This window comes from Aythya marila, assembly GCF_965140915.1.
Source record: "Aythya marila genome assembly, chromosome: 1".
Classification (NCBI taxonomy): Eukaryota; Metazoa; Chordata; class Aves; order Anseriformes; family Anatidae; genus Aythya; species Aythya marila.
In genome coordinates this window covers 153,770,816-153,789,600 of record NC_139042.1, presented here as the reverse complement: position 1 = coordinate 153,789,600, position 18,785 = coordinate 153,770,816, and the positions used below count along the sequence as shown (strand labels likewise).

General features: G+C 43.3%; 1 protein-coding gene across 7 annotated transcripts in view; it reads right to left on the bottom strand.

Annotated features, from left to right (window-relative positions):
* Nucleotides 1-17,254, bottom strand: part of TNRC6B (trinucleotide repeat containing adaptor 6B) — a 127,259-nt gene extending 110,005 nt beyond the window's left edge. For 4 of the 7 annotated variants that reach the window (XM_082769420.1, XM_082769426.1, XM_082769422.1 and 1 more), the window contains exons 1-3: nt 17,191-17,239; nt 4,423-4,497; nt 1,340-1,412 (exon numbers count right to left, since the gene is read on the bottom strand). The gene's annotated coding sequence lies outside the window, so the exon portion shown is untranslated. Of the gene's footprint in view, nt 1-1,339; nt 1,413-4,422; nt 4,498-17,190 lie in introns of all 7 variants that reach the window. The other 3 variants (XM_082769424.1, XM_082769425.1, XM_082769421.1) reach the window with 2 other exon arrangements.
* Nucleotides 17,255-18,785: the final 1,531 nt, after the last annotated feature.

Here is an 18,785-nt window from a genome sequence, read left to right as displayed (position 1 = left end):
CTCTTTCTACAGCAATGATGTACAGAATTTTTTCAGTGATATCAGGATGATGGATGCAGCTACCAGTCAGAAATTCAGCGTAATTACAGCAGTGCAGAGCACCTAGCTCCTTACTACTGCATTCTAGCGTATTCCAGTGAATAAAACCTCAGCCAACCTTCCATATCCTCAAAAAGCCCTCACAAGTACTACCAGTGAACAAGGTACTTCTACTTCCTAAGGCTGATTGTTCCCCAAATAGAAAGGTCTGTCGTTCAGAAGCATAAAACCCTTATTAGCAGGAGAGAGCTGGAATCCAGGTGTCTTCAAATTTGCTGGTCACCAAAAAGGCATTATCGCAACGAAGCACTTTATCTAATAAACAGGTCTTTCGACATTTTGTCTTCTGATTGCCAGCAGACATCAAATACGGACTGAAGAGGAAAATAGTGCCCTTCATTTGATATAGGGGAAAGAATAATATCAAGCTTCTGAAGACAGCAGCTGCAAAAGAAGCACTTTTTGATGTAAAAGCAGTTGTGGTTCCTATGAATTGCAAAGTCTGAATCAGATATGACCAACAGGAAAACCCTCAAAGAAGAGCAAGGCTGTGCAAACTGTCACCATTATAGAAAGTAAGCAGAAACTGAGGGTAGATCCTAAACTCTCTCAAGAGCACAAAGCAAAACAAGTGCACACAAGTGCTCTTCAAAACATGGTGATCTTGTATACATGCCATACTTGAAAACAGGCAGTTCTGTAATGAATTATATCTTAAATGAGACTAACACAATCACGTTGATACATCATTGCAACCATTAGTCCTTACCTAGGTATGCGGACACAGAAGTGTTAGTTTTTAATAATGATCTTGCCATATTACATCAAATCGCTAGTTTCACATTACACGGAGCTTGTTATGACTGTACAAAAGCAACACAAAATTTAACATATGGGAAAAGAACAAAACAGTTTTTGTCATTTTAAATGAGAATTGAGAGGTACTGAGATGAAAGCAAGAACATCCAGAAGAAAAACAAAGCTTCAATTTAACTTCATTGCTTATAGGAGCCAATTACTTACAGAATCCAGTGACTTTAAAATCTCATCAGAAATTAATTCATTTTCAAAGAAAACCACCACACACATCAAATGTAGCTGACGAACACAAATCCCATCAGGCAGTTACAGAAAAATCTTCACATACAAAGCCACAGGAAATAACACACCAGAAAATACATGACATTAGCAATATACTGTAAAAGTGGTTAAAAACTAGTATAGGTGAGTGTTCTTCCCACCTCCAACTTTCAGGGATGCAATACTGAACTTTGGATTTTTATTATTATTTCTTTTTTACCTTTGACAGTTTCCAAGGGCTGCCAAAGCCCACAAGGATCCGTCCTGGCTACATTCAGTGCAAAAACGAAACCCTAGAAGTAGACAAAAATAAATAAATACATTAGCCAACGGTGGTCATTACCAGATAAAAACACGTAGAAACGAAAGACAGTTAATTGCCTCTGAAGCTCAGCAAGCCTTACTCACAAAGCATTTAGAAAAAAAACTGTAAGATCACATAGGGTAAATACAGAATTCTTATTGTAAAAGAAGCAGCACAGGCTCCTCCTCTTCCCCAAAGTAATGTATGCAGTATCAGGGGGAGAAGAGGAAGAGCTACTGCCAAGGTTAGAGTAAGAGGGAAACGTACTTTTCTCCTCACTATTCTTCCACCTCAACCGCCACTCTAATCAAGGCAATTATTCTTCGAAGGCAAGGATTTTACATATTGCAAAACCCATGTATTTGCTAAGTCTTAGGATCAAATTTAGGCTTAAGTTTTAGCAAATTTGGATCTCTACAGAATAAAATAGCACCACTGCTGAAAATGTGTTTTAAAAATAGCCACCCTCCAAGAAAATGTCAAAACCATAATACTGTATATTGCTTCCACGTAATTATTACTCACACACCACCACACAATTCAGAGCAATAATCAGTTTTGAGAGAAAAAAAAAACACTCATCCTGCAACCCAACAAACCATTTAAGAGGTCGGACTGTTTAATGAAGATTGAGAGCAAGCTGATCAACCAGCAGAATAAATACTATATACTACAGCCTGACATTGAAGTCTGATGAACAACACATCCTGCATACTGCTGCATGACAGAAACATCAAACTGATATTGAACAGGAAATTCCTCTTCCAAGGATTTACTGTGGTTACCAGTTTGTAGAAACCTCGCCACTGGAAGCACCGGGGGAATAGAGGGGAGAAGAAAAAAAAAAAAAAAAAGAAGAAACAAAAAGCTAATGATTTCTCATCACAATATAATGGTAATATAATGGAAATACCTCCTAAAACAAACATTATCATTTAAACTAAGCACTACAACTTCATAGCTGCTGAAAATGTTATTTTTGGCATCACGTTATGATTTCCTCATTATTATCATTTTATCCTTTTCACAACAGTTTTGAACTGTTTTAACTGTTTTGAACTGTTAGCTATCTGTAGGTACAGAACTGAAATGATGGCTTTCCAGCCAGAAATGAACATGCAAAGCAGCATGGAAACACAAGTGCAACATGCTGTCTTCTCAACCACTCCGAAATGTACATTTTCACTTGGAAAACTATTAAGTACATTAATATGGCATTTTAAATTATTGTTACAAAGTAAGGCTCTGGAGACAGAAGTCTAACAAAAGTCAAACTCCTGATTAAGTTTGCAGTAAGTGAATGCATACCCTGGAATGAGTAAGAAGCTGTAACATTTACCTCTTCTTAACATTTCCTTCAGTGAACAAACACTGCTTTCATCCCAGTTTGCTAAGTAAAGCAAGCTGCATTTACCTGGCTTCACTGGACAGTAGAGATTAAGGAAATACTTTTACTACTGACATACAATGAATGTAATACGCAGAGGTGAGAGCAGCCCGCTCTGTTATCGTTGAGTTTTCAGCTTTCCCTATTAATTTCCAATTAACAGAAAAGAAGGGAAAACTGAATTCCTTGACTGAATGGGAAATTGCCACCCATCTCTCTGAAACATCTCAGAAATATCCAGCAATGCCACGTAAAACACTGTTATTTATCCGTGCAGTCAAGTACAAAATACCTTACAGGTGTAGCCGAAGGCTGCTTGCCGTTGACCTAGCAGGTTCAAGAAACGTATCCGACATCCACCCCCACCAACGAGGGTATCAGCCAAAAGGCAAGCCTCACGTCTGTGCCATTGCTGACAGCAAAGCATCTGAAGTTGGGGGATATGAAACACTGCAGAAGCTATCCAAATAACAGCTTTTTTTCCAAAAGGGCTTGCTACAGGACGGACTTGGAAATACCGCAGCATTACTATCTAGCAAAAGCATTTAAAATTCCAGCCAAACCACCACATGCTTTTGGACCACTAATGTCTCGATGGGAAGAGAGAGAACTGCTACTAATTATGCCAATAACCTGTCCTACCTCATCACAGAGTCTTGTTCATGAGGAGTATGGATTCCTACCACTAACAGAAAAAGGCCTCTAGTGAGTATCTATTTCACTTTAACAGACAGAAGACAACAAAAGACTGATCATTCTCCTTCCATTACTCTGATAAATTTAGGATTACATTTCTAGAGCAATAACAAAGTTAATTAGCAAAGTCAAAGTAGTTCAAAAGACTAGAATCCACTGAAAACAGGCTAGGTAATGGAGCATGACATGTATCTGAGCAGGACTGCAAAGATGTTACAGCAAAGAGAATCCCAGCATCCACCACAGTCAGAACAATATTTAAATATTGTGGATACACCTCCTAACGCAAGTCTTCAGACGGAGCATCTATTTTGACCAGCCAGGGTTTTAAGATGTGTCAACATGCTTGCCCAGACTGCAAAGGAAAAAAAAATTAAAGGAAAGAAGGCACAGTTTGATTACGTAGCCACCAACTGCTCAAGCAAGAAGGGAGAGGAACCAAAAATGAAAGGAAACAAGAAAGCCCACCTACAATTTAGGCACTGCTGACAACAAAGTGAGAAAAGGAACTCCCCCTGCCCACCAAAAACTGTGCCAGGTCCTAACCAAGCACTAACAACGTAACTACAACACTTGGTCATTCAATGTCCAGGTGCACTGAGAAATCTGACTCAGTATGTGTTGCCTTGCAGTAACAGAAACAAATCACTCAACCTACCTGCTGGTGGCTTACATAAAGTAAGCCCTGCCCTGGCAGACCACAACTGCATCCACGCAGCATAACCCCCTAACTGTTCTGTACGCACTTCTGGTTCTAATCGAGCGAAGAGCAGCACTTTGCTTAGCTGGGTTAGGAAATCTATGAAGCAGCCGAATATCCTGCACAGTGTCAGGACTCCCAGGCTAGCCTTTTTCTCAAGTGTTTGTTTAGGGTGTTGCATTTTTCCCCCGTTTCCATGCCAAGTTCATTACTTACAGCAAGTGCCTCCTTTCTGGTCACCTCACATAAGCTGCCTCTGTAGGAACACCGCAGTATTCCAGCTGCACAGAACTGAAAGGAGCAAGGTTACAATCAGAAATAAGTTTTCTTCCAACTTTTCCCACAACCTCCCATCCAAATCCGGAGAACGCTGGTGACACATGTGAATGAAGTTCCTACCAGCTGTGAGATACCACAGTACAGGGGGAAATTCTAAAAATTTAATTTCTATTTACAACGGAGTAAAGGGAAGGGGTGAAACTGGTTTCTTGTGTAAGAACCGAGATAACGCACACAGGCGCGCTCAAGGAAAGTGGTTATGTAATTCTACGAGGACTCCTGAGTAGTAATTACGTATAAAAATGAATCCCATTAGCAATTGTTGGGTATGTAATCCTATTTGGATAGAATAATGACACACGAGCATCGCTGAACTGGCTAACACTCAACGCGTTCAAATCATTCAGAACCCTCTACCCTGCACTGACCACAGCTAGAAAAGCCCTCAATTTTGGTTTTGCAAAATATAACTGACTTGCAGGACTGCGCAAGGGTCCAAAACCGTTGGTTTACCACTATACATCCAAGTTAACAACAGGAAAATCTGAATTCCAGTTGCTATTACTTAAGCACCATTCAAAATTAAAAAAAAAAAAAAAAAAAGTTAATTGTGAAGGTACCCAACAGGTGGCACGTTTCTGAATTCACTGCGTCATGCTGTTGGCGACCACTCGTGCTCAACGCGCAGCACCGTGTGGTGACAAACTGTTCCCGTCGCTGGTCTAGCTGCCATAAACTGAGGCATTTTTTTGGAGCTTCTGGCATTAACTGAGAGCTTTCTGGGCAAGATTTGCATTCACTCCATTTCTGACTGGCAACAACAGGACGCTTGGAGACGAAAAGGGGGTCTCTGCTGCCACTGCAATTTAACTACCCCCTTGCTAAATGGCTAGCTGTCTGACAGCACTGAATTTTAGCTTAAAACTCGGTTCCAATTTACATACTGCAATGATTCTGATAAAGCAACCAAAAGCACACTCTCTGCTCAAAAGGCCTCAAGCTGTCTAAAATCACCTCACAAAAGCGAGCTGACGTAAATGCCCCAAACCATCACGTAGCCAAGTAGGTAATCGGCAAGTTGGCCTGAAGTCATTTGCAGCTTCAAAACAACACAAAAAATACTTTATTTTTCTCCTCCACCTACAGCACGCTGTCATAATTTACTATAAAAATTATTCTGGACAACCCACGTTTCGCTGTGGCAGTCCTTCTCCACTTTATTGGACTTTCCAAGACTGAGCAGGGAAATGCCATCAGTGAGGAGCAACGAGACTGGAGAAGGAGAGAGGTCACTGGTGCCCAAGACACTGAACCACCGTGCTGTTTCACCGCGTTTAGAACCATCTTTCTGCCGTAGGTGGAAGGAAACCCAAAAGACATACTTCAAGGAAAAAAGAGCTAAGAACATGAAAGGGAAAAGCAGAAATCCTCTGCTTCTTGTTAAAAACCCAGAGAATTAGTGTTCAGCAAGGGCAGTTGGGTGCTCCACAGAATCACCACGGTGTCCTACAGCAGAACAGGACGCACTGCAAAAGGTCCACGTTTAATTCAGTGTTGGCTGTACAACTTCATATTTTGTTCATTATTAACTTGTATCGAAGATTTCTCTACTGCATGGCAAATAGCTCACCTGTTAACACAGTTACCTTGCTGGAAGTGGCTGTGCATATCGCACTGTAACTCGGAACAGATATCATGTATATACTGCTCTACTAAGGGAACGTTAGAAGGACTTGACAAAAATTGTCATTAACCTGTATGTACAACACACGAGCCTCAAATCACAGCACTTAAGTCCTGTTTTTTTGTTTGTTTGTTTTTTAATCAACAGTTCAATAGCACAAACATAAACTAGCAAAACCACTTCATAAGGCAGAACACTTGAAGATGTCTTTTTTTTTTTTCTCTACAAAGAGAACTACACAACATGAGTTGCTCAGGAAACCCTTTCTTTTCCAATTAAAGAATGTCTTTCTATCAATGTTAAGGAGGAGATGGGAAACAAGTGCAAAAGGGTACTTCTTTCAAATCCCAGTCATTGGACTTTTTCTGAGAAACTAGTAATATATCTTAAACCACATCTGTGTAATTTAAAAAATGAACAAAACTTTTGTTCACTCCATCACATGGATACCAGATCATCCACATCCATTTCAAAAGCAGGAGGATGGTAAAGAAAGGCAGACCTGGGCTACACAAAAATGTTCTTCGGTCAGACTTCCTACTTAGAAATCCTGTGTCTAGCTCTCTCATCTGAAAACAACCTTGAAAAATGAACTGAAGACAGAACATTGCATTGCCACCTCCCCAGTGTTCCAAAACATTCACATAAACAACGTGTAAGGTGCCAAGTATTCCTCCTCCCACTAAGGGGAAAAAAAATTGAAAGCGCATTTTTTAAAAATGCTTTGTTTACCTTTTTGCCACTTTCTAATGCACAAGAAGCACCGAAGTTCACTTTTTTCTTGCTCATGCTTATATTGCTGAAGAATCCATTAAAAAGGTAACAGTGAACGTGAGAGTTATTTGTTTCTAGTCTGCCTCGGCACCTATCCTGCACTACACATCACTTCTCAATTGTAATCAAGGTTAAAACCAACTCCCAGCAGCCTGAGGCTGCCCACTGGTTATGTCTCCCAAACTCCTCTGTGCTTTGTCCCACTGCCTCTTCAGCATGGCTGAAGCACACACGGACACATATATGTTATGTATAAAATGTGTGCATATCCTGAAACTGTTCCTACTTTTACCTCTTTGAGTCCTTTTACACTCTAACTCTGTGCTTATGGAAAGCTATCAAAACCTGAGGTTGTTGGGAGCACCCTTTCAGCATCTCAGCATCTTCTGGAATCACACCCCGTGTTTCTTTCTTGTCTTTGACTGTAAGCTCTGTGGAGCAGGGAAACTCCCCTTTTCCCTATCCCCTCTCCAACACGAACTGGATAGTCAGCAGCACTGTAAATTTCAGTGACGACTGAGGCACCTAGGAAATAAAAAAGGATGAGCTTTGAATATTGGCTGCTTTTTCTGCTCTACACTGGTTTTACTCAGCTAACGCAATGAAAGAAAATTTTGAGTAAAGTCAGAAACAAACTATCACTATCAAAACTCATTCCTTTCAATTGTTCATCTTCTGTTCTCTTAGGTATTGCAAACTAATGCTTTACAGGCACAAAAGACGGCTGTTTTACACTGCTAATACTGCTTTCTGCTTGATAATGGGAGCAATGCTCGGAATCCTAATGGCACACAAGCAGCCATTACCATGAGTATTACAACTATCATGTAATTTAACGATGCTCTGGTGGCAAAAACGGGGATGCAGTCAACTCCAAGTGCCAGCAATCCATTTACACCAGCATTCCCAAAGCTGCAGCGCCGCTGAAGCAAAACCAGTACAGCAGCAGCGAGGCTTTATTTCAGGAAAGCTGCAAAATGAGTCTTCAGAATACAGAGGAATTCAGTGTCAGAGTGGGGAGGTGAAGGGAACAAGAGGTGTTACGCTAGACCAGAGACTTTAAACCCTTTTGTCCATCTTAAACTAAACGTTAGTACGAGAAACCTACTTCTTGACAGCTCAACTGTAAACCTGAAAGCTATAGATAACTTCTCTACTGCTGATAATCCCAACAGAATCATCCCACCAGGTTATTTATACCATGAAAGACAGGCAACTCAGGATCGAGGGTTTCCTTTTCATCCAGAAGTAACAGCCATCAAGACCTACGCACCACCATGGTTATCAAAAACAGCAGCAGAAACAAAATTAAAACTGATAAGGCAGTAAGCAGGCATGCGCCCTGGGGAAGAACGGTGGCTTATCTATCCATTGGCACATTGAAATGGGAACTTCAGCAGTTACAGGGGTTATTTAAAGACAGCGCTACTGAAATCATTCAAACACAGCATGGGGATTGGAAGATACTGCACCTAACCCTTTAGTTCTTAACATCTTCCTGCCTTACCATTAGAAAAGTATAAAAGTTTCTATAGGTTTATTAAACGTCTTTTTTTTTTTTTTTTTTTTTTTTTTAATACTTTCACACTAAGAAGCCGACACTAACACAGTTCTGGTGCTAACTCCAACAGCAGTCATGATACACAAACACAAAACGCATCTTTGCATAGCTGGTGCATGCAGAAGGCGCTAGAGCTTAACACTCCACCCCGCAGCGCTGCTTTGGGCAGACATTTATCACCACGGTGGGCTGAGGCAGGGCCAGGAGGAGGGCCGGGCTGCGTGCATGTGTTGAGAATGAATAGTAAGTCACAATTTGCTTTTATTTTACATTTATTTTAGTCTTTGCTAGTTTACACCTTGAAATTTTCCAAATGAAGGTGCCGTACTTAACACATTTCTTATCATTAGTAACTGAGATTTTGGTTTTACACAAAGGCATTTTATTTGGCTTCCTACCAACATTATATATATATATATATATATATATATATACACACATATATATATATATATATATATATACACACACGTGTATATATATATGGTCCCCTTCCGTGTATATATATATATATATACACACACGTGTATATATATATATATATATATATATATATATATATATGCGCAGAAAAGTTTCAGATCTTGACACTATCATTGTCAAAGAAAAAATAAATACTAAGTTGTAAAGCAGGTAATTCTAAATTACAATTGTAAACACCAACTTGCAACGTAACCAGCTGCCAAGTTCAGCTTCATCAGTATTTACAGCTTGACATCAGCCTGAATTGTACTTTTCAGCTATTTAGGCACCTAAGAAAGGGACAGGAAGCCAATTTTTAAAAAAAATCTGCTGTGTATTTAACAATGTTAATTCAATCTTCTGCAAAGAAATGAGGCAACGCTTTTTTTTTTGTTCTTATTTTTATTATTTTAAAAGAATATGTTATTAGTGATATAATCCTAGTCTTCAACAATGCAAGCGCGAATAAATGTGCTCAGTTAGAATTACTGAATGTGGAACTATTTGTACAAAGAGTTTTGGTTCTCCTGAGGCATGCGCAAGAGTCCTAAATCTTCCGTGTTCTGGGGGTGGCACAAAGTCATTCTTCAACATTTGCATCTAATTTCCTCTAAAAGTGGCATTTAAAAGACAAGTAGCCAGTGTTCATTATTACAGTCAGGATGAATCAAGCCTACTTTAGGCTACCTACTTGCAATACATGACAATTGACCTGCACAGTAAAGCTGCCCCATCGTACCTAAAGATGTAACTCTTTAAAAATTTGCTTCTAGGTTTGAATGTTTTTCCCTTTCAGATACCGTTCTTCGTTCATCATTTATTTAATCTGAAAAATGTAGTAATATGAATTCCCACTTGTTTTTTGGGGTTAAAGCTTTCTAAAACTGAATTAACGTTTAGTTTACACAGCTAGTCTCCTTCCACGCGGCTAAGGTAGGAGCAAGTCAAGCTGCCATACAGTATTCATACACAAGACACTACCAGTTTGCCTCGTTACCCAAACTGGTGCAAGTAACACTGCCCAGCACTGGGTAAGTATAGGGCTAGACCTGTGACAGAACAGACCAATTGTGTCATTGTATTCTTGTCCCAAGGCCACCGTTACCTTATGTAGTCAGGAGTATTTTCCATTGCTTATTGGCCAACGTCAAAGTATTTAATACAATGGGACTTGCACCTTTTAAGACATTTCTCCTCAAGCCAAGTTACCTTTTTATTCAAAGACTCTCCCAACTTGAATGCATTTTCTGCAGAACACAAATTGCCAAGGATCCATACAATCCCCGTTGGATGGGGAGGAGAAAGAAGGTTGGCCTTTGGATATGAAAGAACCAAAGGAGTTACCTTCCAACAATAGAGAAGGTTTTTTGTCACTTTGGGTTGCTTCTCTGGGTACTCCAAAAGTTAAAAAGCTTGAACAAAGAAAGTCATGCAAAGCTAATTTACTAGAACTATGTAGTTTTCTAAGCGAGTGAAAAAGCTGAGCTGTGCAGTAAAGAATGTTTTTCCACTTTCAAGTCTCACTCAGCAAAGTGAGTGCCATCAGAAATGTAAGTACCATTCTTCTAACTTTTTACTGAATATAATAAAGGCTCTGACAAAGTAGCTAAAATCTGTATGTATTCTTCATGCCACCAGCCACATAAAGTAGATGAACAGCTCCCAAAGCAGCCATTCATCCAAGCAAAAAGCACAGCTATATAAAAACAAAACAACCCCACTCTCAAAGAAGAAACCCCAACACCTCAAGATACGTTTCAGTATCCCACTTTGGTTTTAAGTGCTCAAGAAACACAGAGTATACAGTTTCTGGTACTGTTATTGCAGGTAACAGCAACTGTGCCCATTTAAAACCACTACAGTAAAGATGTTTCATATGATGGGTGGTGCGATGCTAATACAAAGACAGCATTCGTCTTTCAAAAACTCTAATGTAAGAAAGTTTTCAGAAATATTTTTCTATGAAAAATGGTCTGCAACAAATGGATAAACCAGTGCCGTGGCTTGATTCCCTTTCATTCTTATTCTCCTCACCAAAAGGCTCATCTACACTTAATTTCAAGCGTTCATATCTAGTACAATGCAATAAAAATCTCCTAAAGCAGAATCTTAGTCATTTAACAGAAAAAGACAGAAAACTAGTTGGAAAACAAAGTTCTTCTGAGACCCTGATTACACACAGAAAGAATGTGAATTTGAATTACAATGACTGTAAAACTTCCTGTGTGGATACACATTTGTGCAGAAGCTCTCTTTATTTAGCTTCTTTCTTAGGAGCAGCTTAAGTTCAACTTAAAAAATAAAAAAAAATTCATAATAAATCCATTCTAATCACAGTTAAACTGCTACGTTTAGAGCAATGTAACAATGCTGTTATAATCCCACACGTATCCCAGAAAATCTCAGTGCAGAAAAATCCTGGAGAGGGTCTCAAAGAGAGATACTCAAGTCTGTAAAGTAGCTGACAATGTCCTAAAGCAACCCTTTCACACAACTCTAAGTGTTTGCTTTCTTAAAGTAATTTTCAGCTGCTTCAGGTCATGAATGGATCACAGTTTGGAGTGAATTGTGTGTCTTTACCTGTAAGAAACGGGCAAGCAGACACACAACATTCCTCTATCGCAGAAACAAAACTTTATCAACTACTTTATACCCTAAGTTTGTGTTAAAGACACCAGTTCTCAAGCTAGCTTTTGCACCTACTAATATTAACTTAGAGTATCTTAAGACACTGTGCAAACAGAAACCTGTGACGTCTGAAATAGTGTGTCCTCATATTAGTAAAGGAAATAAATGCATAGGTGATTCAATCTCCCACATAACTTCTGGAAAAACTTCTAAGTTACGGTACTGCTGTATGAAGAAGCAGATTCTGCTGTCAGCTGCAGCAAGAAAATGAAACGTACTCTGTGGCATTTTAATTATCTCCAGAAAAAGTAAATCGGATTATTTTTAAGGGTCTTAAAGAAAAAAAAAAAAAAGAGAGAAGTAAAAGGTTTTCAAACAACCAGCGAAGAGCTGGATGACCCGTGTCTCCTCAGCCACACACAGCTCCTGAGGGTGTGAGCAGAGCGTGCTGAAACAGGGCTCCTGGGTAATTTACGTCTCTCAGCTGCAAGCAGCAGCAGCAAGCGAAGAGGGACTGCTGCTAACGCTGGTGGATCGCCCAGAGCCAGAGCGTGTTGCACGCACAGTGGGCTGGCGTGCCCCAGGAGGGTTACATCCTTCTCCTCAAGGTGAACCCAATTCCTACCACGAACGCATGACAGCCACCAGGCTTTTGCAGAGGTCACAGGGCCCGGGAGGTCGGTGAGGACCGCTGTAGAGCATCCCAGGGATTGTCCGTTCTGATAACACGCAGACTTAATAAACTAGTCTTAAAACAAGAACGCTGGCACAGGGCTTTGCAAAACATTTAGCTTCTAGATTTGGAAATCATACTTGTGATTTCACTTGTGAAACTTGTCTATTTCTGCTACGTGACAAACGTAGCAAAGAACAGCAAGGCACAATCAATGTTTCCTGTAAGAAAAGAGATTTGAATAGGAAAAAAAAAAAAATGCAGTTCCAGGATACAAGATGAGGGGAACGGGAAAAGCCATTTTCAACTAGTAAAAGAGAATCTGAAAAATCCACTGATAATCTGTGAGTTTGGAGGTTAAGAACTATGTTCTTCGTAGACCGCTACGAAATCCAACAGCACAAAAGAAGCCATTTCTCCTAAGGCAGGATGGTCTTGCTGCCAAAAAACTAAAGCTGACTGAAAAAAACACTGTCAGGTAGTTTTTCACAATGTATTTTTCACTGCACTGTCAAGAACTAAGATGACATTTTAGAAATTAAATGCAAGTAAAAACATATACTGGGTTATTTCTTTTGCCACTCATTTAATAGGTTAGAGTGTTTCCCCTCATGCAACGCAATATTATTGTATCACCTTTTGCCTAATCCTCTGACAGGCTATTTTAAATTATCAACCCTTTGTTTTGCAACTTTGCTTCTTATCCTTTCATCCGCTAATTAGCTTTTCAGCCTTCAACGTCTGCCTAGAGGGTCAAAATACATTGACTGTGAGTTTTTACTTTACCCATTTATTTTGACCAGTCCCCTACAGCATGCAGCAGGAATACTGCCGTACCGTACCTCCCATTTCTCTCATCAAACAGTGTTCTCAAAAAACACAACAGCTAAACTGAGTAAGAGCTACTTTTAGACCTATGTCAGCCTTTTAAACATATATATTTGTAATTAAATGCTGGCAGTCTCAGATGAAACATCTTTCTTTTTGGATTTTTCATGGAACCATTGTGCTTTTTTCTAATCCACACGCATTAAATCAGGAAATAAGACAGAAGATATCTGATTTCAGAAGCTGGCAAGGCCCAGAAACGCAATCCGTACTGCCTAGCTGAAACTGGAAAAGGTCATCTCCATAGCTCACTACATGGTAAACACGGAGAACATCCAAACTCCAACCACAATCCTTACACTGATGAAAACTTGAAAACCTCAGAACATTTCCCTACAACATGCAAACCGTAAGTGCAGAACACCCTCTCCTTCTTACCGCTACCTGAAGGACAAGGGAAAAATTATTCAATACACTTATTGCCTACCGCTCCACAGAGTAAAAGAAATGTCACTTTTTTGTAGTAAATCATACTTTTTCTTCAGAGAAATAAGCGAGTAGAAGCTTTCGCTATTTTTGTGCAAAGCAAAGAACTCACGAAGAGTAAAGCAAAGCAATCTGAGGAAGTGTAAGAGTTTTACTGTCCGCTGAAAGCGACGGGGAAGAGGAACCAGAATATCCCGATTACTATTACCCTGGTCAACTCACAAGCCGAAATACCAACTGGCAGCTCCTTGTCTGACAGTGACAGCTGGCTCAAGGACCAAACAGCACCCCTATTTTTACTAGCAGACGGTAGCAGAAAGTTTACTTTGCATTAACAAGAAATTAGGAGTGATTCTTCAGTCCCTATTCCACACACTATGAACTGAAAAAAAAACAAACAAACAAATTTAGCGTACATATTTTATCTGAAAAGGGAGAAAAGACAGTAAACGTTAAGCTAAGGAAGGATTATCAGCAAGAATGCAGAAATCTTGTTCTACCACATCTGGTTAAACAGTTAGAAGTATATGCTACTAATTGCTCCACATATCTGTGGTTAAGTTCTTACTAATAGAACACAAGACTGACATCTTCTTCCTATTCTTTCCCCAAGATAGACATAATACTTGTAAAATGTTGCACTAAAACAAAACAAACAACAACAAAAAAACAACTCAAAGATAATTAAAAGCATTTCCAAAGATAATTCAGGCACATATATTATATGCACCAAAGTGACAAAGTTCTTATATTAAAGAAAAATCAAGGTAAATATTTCCTAGTATCAGGTATTTCCTCTTAGTACAAGTATTGTAGAATTTGTAAATCTTTGGGGCAGACAGAATTTGTGAACCTAACACTAGCATTAGAGCAATTACTGAGGAACATCACTGCAAAGAAGCTGGAGAGTGTCCGCTGATTGTTCCTATTGCACAAGCTCGACAATATCTATGCATAAAAAGCCATTCTGAGGGAAATTAAGAAAGATAATGGCATTAAGTGACTAGGACAAGAGATTTTGCATCCAAGTATTCTGCAGAAAATGGCATATCAAGTAACTGAACCATTAGGTATTAATAACTATTAATAAACTTTTTCAAATCAATAACTAAGCTCCAAAGACTTTTTCTATGCTCTTCAGTTCATAAAGCTTAATTGTAAATCCAATCTCTTCTGTAAGCAGAAATGCAGTTTTACTGAAAAAAATAAACTCAAAAGCCAATAGAAGAAAACCCATTTGAACTCAATTTTCACATGGCTTTTTCTACAGCAGTACTCTAATTCACTCCATCCTTCTGGATGCAGCTCTCTCTAGATATGATACATGTTATGCATTATTTCTACAAAACAACTTATTTCTATTTTCTACTACCTGTAAGAGAAGGCAAATCTGAGGCGCAATATAGTATTTTGCAACTGCAGAGTTCTCCCCTGAAGCTCCCTCCTCTTCCAGTTATCCCGCAACATGAATCAGCTCCACACTCTATCAAGTTTTAATGATCAAACACTCATCACCAAGCAAAGCCATGACATGCATTCTAACTCGAGTGTTTTATTGGAATATTCAGTCACAATCTCTGGCAGACGATGCTTTTTTGATTCACGCTTTAAAGATTCTTCTTTCCTAATATTTGAGCTAGTAATTTTTTTTTTTATTTTTTTATTTTTTTTTTTAAGATGAAGGCTCAGATTTCCAGCTTAATTTGCAGCCACACAAAAGCTGCAGTAACACATCAATTCATAAGCTTGTCTAACCAGGAGACGCTGGCATTTCTGTAAACTAGGGTCATGGTTTTTCCTAGTGCTTCCACACTACCAGAATGAAGAGAGTTCCTTTAGTAAGCAGCCTGTTGACAACATTATAAAGAAACAAACTTTCAAGATCAAGTTGACACGAGAATCACACATGTTAGAGTATTACCAATTAGCAATTCTGTACTAATTGTTTATATACGCATAGTTTTACATGAACACTATCAATATACAACTCCACGTGCAATATAGCTAGCCCAGGTGACAGTACAAGGTATGACACCAACCTTACCTAGTTTCTACAGCGTAAGACCTGCTTGCACCTTGCTGCCACCAGAACTTCAGAGCAGAAAAGCTAACACACACTTGCTTCTGCACAGGGTCCCACACTCCCTTCTGCAGCCTCAGCTTCTCATGAGGTGATTTATTTCTTCAGTGCAGAATTGGCTAACTTTACCTGTAACTGCGTTAGCTGCGAGCAGGTGAAAAGTCACCTTAAAGCACTCCCGAGGTACATCTACACAGCAGCCCCAACACTAATCATGGATCACGTACGGAAACCTTGACCTAACCGTTAAGTTCAAGACCTCAGATGCTGCAGCAGATCAGGACGTGGACTTAACTTCTCAACAGCATGCACGCTCCAAGGAACCTGAGCCACAAGAGCCACAACAAGAGAGGCGAAATTGCTGAGCAACTCCAGTATAGACGAGCTTTATACAAAGCTGGTTCAATTTGTCAAAGTATCTAAAGAGTCTGAAAATCAAAGCTGTTAGCCATACTACACTTGTACCAGAAAACTAAACTCTGATTCATCTGAATAGCAGTGTTACTGGGAACTAGTGAGTAAAACGTACCTGTTAAATATGGAGCTATACAAACTGCAGAAGTCTACCTACTACTTCTCACTAAGATTCATGGGGTTTGCAGAGGATGAAACACTGAAACCTAACAAGTCGTGGTTAAAATAATAATAATGACAGAGCGTAAAGTATGAAACTTAAGTTAACTGTAAAGGCGCCCTGCAGACTCTCTGGAGGGTTATCAAAACAAATACTCAGGTTAGTCTAACATGGAAGAAAAAACACAGGAAAAAACGAACCACCGCTTACAGTATTAGCCTTATCTACTCCAGCTAGGAAAACACTTCTCTGGAGCTGGGTGTTATCCCAGCAGCTCCGGCCACCTCCCGCAGCAGCAGCTACTCCTACACCCATGCTCACACAGCAGCTTTCTCCTCGCAGGACACCGAGCGGCGTTACCCACAGCCGGCGACGCGTCCCCAGACACAAACATTGCCTTATTTTGCTACCGAAGTTGTTTTTTTTTTTTTTTTTTTTTTTTATTTATTATTTTTCACCCTCCGTGCGCGTTCGGGACACACCTCTGCGCGCAGCCCCTCCTCCCACAGCCCCAGGAGCAGCATCACGTCCCGCACAGCCGCCGCCTCGCCCCACAGACCCTCATTCACCCCCCCAAATCCCCCCTCCGGCCCCAAGCAGCCTGCTGGGGGCTCCCTGCGCCGCCTGCGTGCCCAGGAGGGGGGCGAGGAGAAGGAAAGGGGAGGGAAGGAGGCAACCGGGGGGTGGGGGGGGCACCGCTGACCGCGGCGGGGCGCAGCCGAGGCGCTTCTGCCCCGGGCCGGGCGCTGCGAAGCGATCGGGCGGCGCCGGAGCCGAGAGGGCAGCGCCCCCCCCCCCCCTCCCCGTCCCCCTCCCGCCTCCCTCTGAGGGGCCCTGAGGGGAGGAGGAGGGAGGGGAGGGGAGGGGGGGGGGGGGGAAGGGGCGCGCGCGCCGTTGGCGCCAACGGCCCCTGACGGGCGGGAAGGGCCCTGAGGGGGGGGGGGGGGGCACTCACCGCTGAGGCGCGGAGCCGCGCGGGGCCTCGGGGGGGGGGAGGCGGCTCCGCCCGGGGAGCGCCGCCAAGGTGGGGGGGGGGGGGGAAGAGAAAAGAAAGAGGCGAGCGGGCCGCCCCCTCCCCCCCGCCAAGCCGGGAAATTTGGGAGAAAAAAAAAAAAAAAAGGGGAAAAAAAAAAAAAAAGGAAAAAAAACTTTGCTCGCCGCCGTCTCCCTCCCTCCCCCGAGGAGCACGAACCCAAACACACCGGGACACGCCCCCGCGCCGCCCCTCGCGCCGCCCATTGGACGGCGCCCCGCCGACCCCCGCGCTGATTGGTCGGCCCGCCTGCCCGTCTGCCCCCTCCGCTCCCCTTTCCGCAAGCGCACGCCGTCCATTGGGGAGAGCCCCGAGGAGCTCCCCGCCCATTAGCCGCGGCACGCGTCCATCAAGAAGAATGCCCGCCTCCCTCCTCTTCTCATTGGCTACACTCATCACTACCGCCTCTCTGATTGGCTGCCCTCGGTGCCCGTCACACATTGACATTGCGTGCTCCCGCCCCCTCTCGCACCCCGCCAGTTGGTCTCGGGATCGGCCCCTCAAACAGGGCTCCCGCCCGCCCGCCCCTGCTTGCCCCGCCCACCCGCGCTACCGATTGGCTCGCGGCCTGCGCCCTCGCACGCCATTGGCCAGGGGAGGTGCCCGTCACGCCGCAGCGGCGCGGAGGCCCGCCCACCGAGCTGCGGCCCGCGGTTGCGGTGCTGGGGCCGGCCCCAGCCCAGGCGGGGTGGGGGGGGGGGAGAGAGGCCGCGCCAACCTGCCCCCTGCCCTCGCCCGCGGACGGAGGACGGGGCCGTGACGGGCACAGGCGGTAACGAGCGCGACCGCGGCAACGACGCCACAGTGCGCCGGCCGCCAACGACGTTTACCCTCTGCCCCGCCCCTCCCTGCGCGGGCACGCCCGCCCGGCCGCAGCTATTGGGCGGGGGAGGTGTCAATCGTGCGGCTCGCCACGCCATTGGTGGGCGGCCGACGCCCCCGCAGCCAACTGGCGACCGCCCCCGCTGTCACCCGCCGGATGACACAGCAGCCGCGTGCCGGAGGGGGGCGGGGAGACGGCCTGCCGCCCGCTGATTGGCCGATCCAGCCGTCAATCCGCTCCCGGCCGCGTGAGGGTGCGCGGGCGACGGGCGGGGCCCCCACGTGGCCCGGGCGGTCGCGCACGTGACGAGGCCGCGAGGCGTCGCCGGTGGCCGTTGGGGGGGGAGGGGAGGGCGAGGCGCCCCGTCAGGGCGCAAAATGGCGGCGCCTCAGGGGCCACAGAGACACGGGGCTGGAGGAGGCCGCCCGGAGCACCCCCAAACGGTGTCACCACCGAACCGTGTCCCCAAGCACCACGCCCAGCCTCCCGTTAAACACCCCCAGGGACGGTGACCCCAGCACCTCCCTGGGCAGCCCGTCCCAGTGCCTGGCTGCTCTTTCTGACAGAAATGTCTCCTCATTGCCAACCTGAACCTGCCCTGGTGCAGCTTGAGGCCATTCCCTCTGGTCCTATCACTCGTTATCTGCGAGACGAGGCCAACCCAGCTCCCCACAGCTTCCTTTCAGGTGGTTGC